Source organism: Triticum aestivum, chromosome 7A (genome assembly GCF_018294505.1).
Source record: "Triticum aestivum cultivar Chinese Spring chromosome 7A, IWGSC CS RefSeq v2.1, whole genome shotgun sequence".
Classification (NCBI taxonomy): Eukaryota; Viridiplantae; Streptophyta; class Magnoliopsida; order Poales; family Poaceae; genus Triticum; species Triticum aestivum.
This window is the reverse complement of record NC_057812.1, coordinates 247,373,013-247,382,486: the sequence shown is the minus strand read 5'-3', so window position 1 is coordinate 247,382,486 and position 9,474 is coordinate 247,373,013.

Sequence of the window (9,474 nt, the reverse complement as noted above, 5' to 3'; positions counted from 1 at the left end):
TGAAAGGTTATGCATTGGAGAAGTGGGAGTTGACCTTGAACTTTGCGTTCATGCCCATGGACACGATGCTGATCTTTTCATGGAAGCTTCTCTTAAAATGAATTATTCCCTTGGTATAAGTTCATCTTATATCTGGTATAGGGTCCGTGGTTCCGACCATGATTGTTCTCCTTTGATTCCATCTCCTAGACAAGATGAAGTACTTGTCTTCTGCAGATCATTTCACGTGTCCACGGTCTACTCTGCTTGTAGCGACCAGACCTCAAACAGTCTGATCTCTGTGCATCAGTGTCATCCCTGGATCAGTAATGCTAACACGCATAGTACTTGAAGGATTTATAACAGAGTAGCAATCACACACTTATTACATTGAGTGTCTCAAAAGAGAACTTATTACAAATAATATGGCTTAAGGCTATCTAATAACGATAACAGCGGAAGGCTTAGAAGATAAGCGAGTCCATCAACTCCAACGGCATCACTGAGTATAGAATCATGACCTAAAGGCACCTTACTCATCGTCTGAAAAGTCTGCAACATGAACGTTGCAGCCCGAAAACGGGTTAGCACATGGAATATGCTGGCAATGTAACACATAGAGAGTAATGAACAGAAATAGGCTATACTACATGCATATATGGCTGGTGGAAAGCTATATGGTTACAATTTTGCGTAAAGCCAGTTTTTCCCTACTGTAAAGGAATAAATTTTATTTAACTATCATGGTGGTTGTCAAACATTGAGAGTGTAGACACCCTCTCAATCCCAATTAAGCATCAACATTAAAACCCAACAAAATTAATTAAAGTCACATGATGAGATTCACATGATAATCCAAGTACTAGATACTCAAGACTGTCCATAACCGGGGACACGGCTAACCATGATTAGTTTATACACTCTGCAGAGGTTTGCGCACTTTTCCCCACAAGACTCGATCTCCTCCATTGGGATTCTCGCACTACATGGTGTTTGATAAATGGATGACCGAGACATAGTCTTTCAGAAGTGCTAGCACCTTACGATCGGGTAGACCGTTACACCTACTTTCCCCTACATCTGCTAGTCTACCACCGTAAGAGTTCGCATAACTTAATCAACTATGCGAGAGCCCATAGTAGCTTGTGGCTGGACACGGAAGTTTCTAGTATGAATAATCTCATGATCCCTTTGAGCCTGGGTGGCGGTCCATAAAGAACAACAGGCAATAACTGGAATACCCAGGTGCCTCAGTCCACCCAGATGTGTATTAAAGTTGCCACCTTAAGTAAACCATTAATTGACAAGCTCACATCTGTCATGGATACACTCACCCAATCCACGTCTACTAGCATAGCATGGCAATATAATCAAAGTAGAAGTAACTCCCAAGGGTTTGATAATCAAACGGGTAATAGGTACTACCTCACCTACTTTCCCAAAACCCACAATTTAATTATATCCTAATCATGCAATGTTTGAGGATTGATCTAATGCACAAAAACTGGGTATGAAAGGGACATGATCAAAGTGTTACTTGCCTTGTTGATGATCCATGAAACCTAGAGATTCGAAGTAGCAAGCGGCGCACTCCGGATACTCTAATGCAAACAAACAAATAATCATACAATAAGTACTCATCTAATGCACATGTAAAACTCAAATAAGAGATCTAACCAGAAAGTTCAACTTAAGAACTCCGGTTTGCAAAAAGAATCAAATAAAACGAAGCGATGAAAGTCAAACGGCGAAAGAAACAAGCTTCGTTTACTAATCTAGATCTAAGTCAAATTTTACAGAAGCAAAAACTTGTTTGAGTTGGTTAAACGGAAAGAGGTTTTCGAGATGAAACTCTAGGCGCTTGAATCGCCTGATTCCGATAAACGAGCGAAAAGTTAAACTAAAACGAAAATCGGATCAGAAATCACGATCAGAAATAATCGCGGAAAATCCGAGAAAAAAAACGACGAACATGCTAACGAACGAATGTTCGCTGTCTGCGGCGAAACGACGAAAACCATTCGTTAAAATGAGCGTACGGATGAACGTCCGCTAAATAAATTAAACCGGGAAAAAACTGATCTAAATAAAGAAAACGACCGCGGTTTTTATAAAAAAAACGGGCGGTTGACCGGTGAAGACCGGCGGCGGCGGCTACCTCTAGAGGCGGCGAACTCCGGCGGGGAGGCGGCGGTCGGCGGCGAGGAGGCGGGGCATCGGCGGCGGCGGCTCGGGGAGGCGGTGTCTAGGGTTAGGGCGGGGCTGGGCGGCTCGGGCTGGGCTCCCCTGGCTTATAAAGGCCGGCCGGGCTAGAGTCCGGGTCGGGTACGACCCGGCTAGGTCGGTTTGCTTTTTTTAAAATAGTTTCGTGGAGAAAAACAAATAAATGAAATACTAAACGGACTCCAAAAGTCCCTAAATAATTTTTCCCCTGCTTCTAAAATCAAGTCGGGCAAGATGAACATTTATTTGGGACCTAAATGCAATTTTGAAAAACGCATATTTTTTTCCTAAATTCAAATAAAACAGTGAAAAACTCCAAAAATAAATTCTTATTTGATTTTTTATTAAATCCTCAATATTTCTTTATTTTGGGAAATTCATTTTATTCCCTCTCACTTATTTTTATAATAGAAGTAATTAAAGATAAAATAATTAAATCAAATGATCCTATTTTCAAAAATTTGAGAAAACCCAAATATGAAAATAACAAAATCCTCAACTCTCTCCATGGGTCCTTGAGTTGCATAGGATTTCTAGGATCAAGCCAAAATGCAAATAAAATATGATATGCAATGATGATCTATGTATAACATTCCAAATTAAAAATTTTGGATGTTACAAACCTACCCCCCTTAAGATGAATCTCGCCCTCGAGATTCAGGTTGGCTAGAAAATAGGTGAGGGTGGTCCTTCAGCAGATCTTCCTCTCGCTCCCAGGTGGCTTCATCCTCGGTGTGGTGGCTCCACTGAACTTTACAAAACCTGATAACCTTGCTGCGGGTGACTCGGCTGGCATATTCGAGAATCTTGACTAGTTTCTCCTTGTGGGTCATATCACTATCCAACTGAATCGCTTCCAGAGGCACTGTATCTCTTAGCGGTATATCAACCATCTCTGCGTGGCACTTTTTCAACTGGGAAACATGGAACACATTGTGAATTCCTGACAATCCTTCGGGCAACTCCAACTTGTAAGAAACTTCTCCCATACGCTCCAAAACTTTGTATGGTCCCACAAAACGTGGAGCTAATTTTCCCTTAACTCCAAAGTGCTTAACTCCTCGAAGCGGGGATACACGAAGATAAACTCTGTCTCCGACTTTGTAAACTGTCTCCTTGCATTTAGAATCTGTGTAGCTCTTTTGCCTGGACTGGGCTACCTTGAGCCTATTGTGAATCAACTTCACCTTCTGTTCAAACTCCTTAATCAAATCCGGTCCAAACAACTGGCGGTCTCCAACTTCATCCCACAACAGCAGGGTTCTGCACCTCCTTCCGTACAAGGCTTCAAAAGGGGCCATCTTCAAACTGGATTGATAACTGTTGTTGTAAGAGAACTCTGCATATGGAAAATGGTCGTCCCAACTAGATCCATAATCTAGCGCACAAGCTCTCAGCATATCCTCCAAAATCTGATTGACTCTCTCGGTCTGTCCATCTGTCTGTGGATGAAAAGTTGTACTGAACTCTAGTCTAGTACCCAAAGTTTCATGCAACTGATTCCAGAACTTTGAGGTAAGATGGGTTCCTCTATCTGATACAATGCTCCTTGGAACTCCATGCGGACATACGATCCTGGTCATGTATATCTTAGCCAATTTGGCACTGCTGTAAGTAGTCTTCACTAGGATGAAATGAGCTACCTTCGTCAAACGATCGACTACAACCCATATCGAGTCATAGCCTGAATGGGTCCTGGGTAATCCTGTGATAAAATCCATGCCTCTCTTATCCCACTTCCATTCGGGTCTCGGCAATGGCTGTAGCAATCCTGCTGGCTTCTGATGCTCTGCCTTTACTCTCTGACATACATCACAAATGACTACATACTCCGCAATATCTTTCTTCATTCCGGTCCACCATAAAGTATCCTTCAAATCCAAATGTATCTTGGTATTTCCTGGGAGAATCGAGTATGGTGAGTCATCGGCCTCTTGCAGAATCAACTTCCTGATCTCTGGATCACTAGGCACATAAACACGGTCCTCGAACCATAGGGTATCGTGCTCATCCTCACGAAATCCTTTAGCTTTTCCCTTGCTCATTTTCTCTTTAATAGAGGCAATCTCCTTGTCACTCTTCTGAGCTTCTCTGATCTTATCCATCAAAGTAGACTGAACCTCCAATGCTGCTATCTAGCCTCCCGGAACTATCTCCAAACATAGCTCGCGAAGATCCTTGGCTAACTCCTTTGGTAAATCTCCGGTCATGAGTGTGTTGACATGGCTCTTGCGGCTCAACGCATCGGCTACTACGTTAGCCTTTCCGGGGTGATAATGCAATCTCATGTCATAATCCTTGATGAGCTCCAACTATCTTCTTTGTCTGAGATTCAACTCCTTCTGCGTGAAGATGTACTTCAAACTCTTGTGATCCGTGTACACCTCACAATGGTTTCCGATGAGAAAATGTCTCCACGTCTTTAAAGCATGCACTACGGATGCTAACTCCAAATCATGTGTAGCATAATTCAACTCATGGGGATTAAGCTGTCGTGAAGCATATGAAACAACTCTTCCCTCCTGCATAAGCACTGCTCCAAGTCCTCGACGTGAAGCGTCGCAATACACCTCATAATCCTTGCGCTGATCTGGCAGAATCAACACTGGCGAGGTAACCAAACGTTTCTTCAACTCCTGGAAACTGGCCTCACATTCCTCAATCCATTTGAACTTGATATCCTTCTTCAACAACTCCGTCATAGGTTTTGCAATCTTCGAGAAATTTTCAATGAATCTCCGGTAGTATCCTGTGAGTCCAAGAAAACTCCGGATCTCTCCCACTATTGTTGGGGCTTCCCAATTTGTCACAGCGACAACCTTGGTGGGATCTACCGCTATTCCTTCTCCGGATATAACATGTCCGAGGAATCCAACTTCCTTCAACCAAAACTCACATTTGCTGAACTTGGCGTATAACTGATGTTCTCTGAGCTTACCAAGTACCAAACGCAAAAGTTCTTTATGATCTTCTTCATTCTTCGAGTAAACCAGAATATCATCAATGAACACTACGACGAATTTATCCAAATACTGCATAAACACTTTGTTCATCATGTTCATAAAATAAGCAGGTGCATTAGTTAGACCAAATGACATAACAATATACTCATACAGCCCATACCTTGTGGTAAAAGCTGTCTTAGGTATGTCCTGCTCTCGAATCTTCAACTGGTGGTATCCTGATCGCAAATCGATCTTGGAAAATACCTTAGCTCCTTGCAATTGGTCAAACAAATCATTGATCATCGACAGTCGGTACTTATTCTTGATCGTCACTTCATTCAATCCTCGATAATCAACAACCATCCTTAATGATCCATCCTTCTTTTCCACTAGAAGTACTGGTGATCCCCAAGGTGACGAACTTGGGCGAATATATCCCTTATCCAGTAACTCCTTAATCTGCTTCTTAATCTCCTCCAAATCCTTTGCAGGCATTCTATACGGTCTCTTAGATATTGGTCGTGTGCTTGGCAAAAGCTCAATCAAAAACTCAATGTCTCTATCCGGTGGCATGCCTGGCAACTCTTCTGGAAATACATCCGGAAAATCCTTTACCACCAGTACTTCCTCTTGTACAACTCCTGTTAAGGAATTTACTTGTGTCCTCTTCGGCTCATGCCGTGACACATACTTGATCCTTCTCCCTTCTGGGGTGGTAAGCAAAATCGACTTACTGGCGCAATCGATGTTTCCTCCATACATCGACAACCAATCCATACCTAGAATCACATCCAAACCTTGCAATTCCAGAATGATTAAATCCGAGGGGAAAACATGCCTACCTATAATCAATGGCACTTGAAAACATCCTCGGCTGGCCATATACTCCGCTCCTGGTGAGCTTACCAACATAGGTGTTCTAAGAACCTTGGTGGGCAGTTTGTACTTATCCACGAATCCCCTTGATATGTATGAATGCGATGCACCAGTATCAAAAAGAACGATTGCAGTAAAAGACTTAACCAAAAACTTATCGATTACTGCATCTAGTTGGGCTTCAACCTCCTCCACGTTAACGTGGTTCACCTGTCCCCTGTTGAAAGGGTTCGGCTTCTTCCCAGAGCTTCCATTGCCATTTCCATTCTGGGCTTCAGGACATTCATTAGCATAATGCCTGGTCTTCTAACACTTATAACATGTGACTTGGCTTAGGTCTCTCTTGGCTGGGGTTGATGGGTTGGTACGATTCTGACCGTTGCTTCCCCCATTCCCATTACCATTCTTGGGGCCATTATGATTATGCGAACTTCCTCCTCCATGGGTATGCTGAAAAATGTCCTCCCGATTTCGGGGTAAAACGTAGCTTCTGCTGAGCTCCTGAATTGTATTTCCCTTGTCCATACTTCCTCTTGCGGTTCTCAATTTGTTGCTGCTTCCCTTCAATCATAAGAGCATGATCTACCAACTCCTGGTAGTTGTTGAAAGTTGCTACCATCAACTGCATGCTCAACTCATCATTTGGTCCTTCCAGAAACTTCTCCTGCTTAGCTGCATCTGTAGTAACGTCATCCGGGGCATAACGTGCTAACTTACTAAAGTCATCCACATATTCGCCAAATATCCGTCCTCCTTGGCGCAAGTTGCGAAACTCACGCTTCTTCATGGCCATAGCTCCAGCTGAAACATGGGCAGTATGGAAAGCTTACTGAAACTGATCCCATGTGACAGTGTCTATAGGATAAGTGGCTGTGAAATTCTCCCACCATGATGCTACGGGTCCTTCAAGTTGATGTGCGGCAAAACACACCTTTTCCACATCTGTGCATCCTGCTGTGGTCAATTCCCTCCCTGTCTTGCGGAGCCAATCATCTGCCACTATCGGCTCGGTGCTACTAGAGAACACCGGCGGATTCAGTCTAAGGAAACGGGTTAAGTGATCAACAGGTGGTGGTGGTGGGTTGTTGTTGTTGTTCCCCTGATTCTGATTCTGGACTAGCAACTGCATCAATGCATTCTGCTGCTGGATCAACTGAGTGAGCTCCGGTGGGAAAGCAAATCCATTGTCATGTCTCGGAGGCATCTGAGGGTTTAGAAAAGATGAGAATATAAAATAGATTGAGGTCTAGAGAGAAAACACTACCCATATGCACATGAGGCAAATGCAAACAAAATCACTTCATTCAATTCAAAACAAGGGCATACAATCGGTCTAGAACTATCGTTACAAAAGTGTTTGGACTATGCTATATACATGGTGGAATACTACTACTGTTATGGTGGTCTACTAGAAAAACTGCTCTGATGAAGACTCCATGATATCCACTCCAGCTTCATCAACATAGTCATCATCACTGTCATCTGGGTGTGAGTCGGTGTCGTCGATGATGATGTAGTCCTCCGGGCGAATCTCCTTGGGTTCTTCGTCTTCTTCTACTGGTGTGGGGTCTCCCATAAATATTTCGATCTTCTTAATCAGGTCATCATTCTTCTCCACTAATACTTCGATTTCCTCTATATAATCTTCGCGTGTAGCCTTGAGTTCTTCCTCCAGCTCCGTGATTCTTGTCATCGCCTTCTTCAGATCTATCATGCATGCGCACATCTGGTTCTCCTGACGTCAAATGTGCTGGTTTAACTCCTGGATAAAAGCTACGATTGATCTATCCTTCCTGGTGCTGATCATCTCCCAATGCTCATCTCGGCGCCCACAAATCTGGTAGATAGTATCCTTGAGATCATTGTGGTAAACTTCTGCAATACGTCCCATGGTGATGTGGGCTGCCATGCTCTTTCCTAGACTCCAGGTTGGTGCATCAAAGGAAAACTCTATGGGCTCGGTGACTGGCGCGAACGTCCTTCCTGGAACTTGAACTTGAATTATCCAGCGCTCCTCCTCGGGTAAAGTGGCGTTGTAGGTCCTGGTGAAGCTTGGTACTCCGATGTTCAGATACTTAGTGACTTCCTTTAGGTGGCGTCCAAAGGGTGTACCTTCATCCGGTTGTGTAAACTTGTTCCTTGCATCCGCCATCCTAAAAGAGTATAAAAGATGAGAAGTCAGAAATGAGAAGAGAGTAGTGATCTAGGTCTTTTAGCCTAGTGGTCGTGTCCTACAGTTAGCGTGTGCTCTGATACCATCTTGTAGCGACCAGACCTCAAATAGTCTGATCTCTGTGCATCAATGTCATCCCTGGATCAGTAATGCTGACACGCACAGTACTTGAAGGATTTATAACAGAGTAGCAATCACACACTTATTACATCGAGTGTCTCAAAAGAGAACTTACTACAAATAATATGTCTTAAGGCCATCTAATAACGATAACAGCAGAAGGCTTAGAAGATAAGCGAGTCCATCAACTCGAACGGCTTCACTGAGTATAGAACCATGACCTAAAGGCACCTTACTCATCGTCTGAAAAGTCTGCAACATGAACGTTGCAGCCTGAAAACGGGTCAGCACATGGAATATGCTGGCAATGTAACACATAGAGAGTAATGAACAGAAATAGGCTATACTACATGCATATATGGCTGGTGGAAAGCTATATGGTTACAGTTTTGCGTAAAGCCAGTTTTTCCCTACTGCAAAGGAATAAATTTTATTTAGCTATCATGGTGGTTGTTAAACATTGAGAGTGTAGACAACCTCTCAATCCCAATTAAGCATCAGCATTAAAACCCAACAAAATTAATTAAAGTCACATCATGAGATTCACATGATAATCCAAGTACTAGATACTCAAGACTGTCCATAACCGGGGACACGGCTAACCATGATTAGTTTATACACTCTGCAGAGGTTTGCGCACTTTTCCCCACAAGACTCGATCTCCTCCGTTGGGATTCTCGCACTACATGGTGTTTGAGAAACGGATGACCGAGACATAGTCTTTCAGAAGCGCTAGCACCTTATGATCGGGTAGACCGTTACACCTACTTTCCCCTACATCTGCTAGTCTACCACTGTAAGAGTTCGCACAACTTAATCAACTATGCGAGAGCCCATAGTAGCTTGTGGCTGCACACGGAAGTTTCTAGTATGAATAATCTCATGATCCCTTTGAGCCTGGGTGGCGGTTCATAAAGAACAACAGGCAATCACTGGAATACCCAGGTGCCTCAATCCACCCAGATGTGTATTAAAGTTGCCACCTTAAGTAAACCATTAATTAACAATCTCACATCTATCATGGATACACTCACCCAATCCACGTCTACTAGCATAGCATGGCAATATAATCAAACGTAGAAGTAACTCCCAAGGGTTTGATAATCAAACGGGTAATAGGTACTACCTCATCTACTTTCCCAAAACCCACAATTTAAT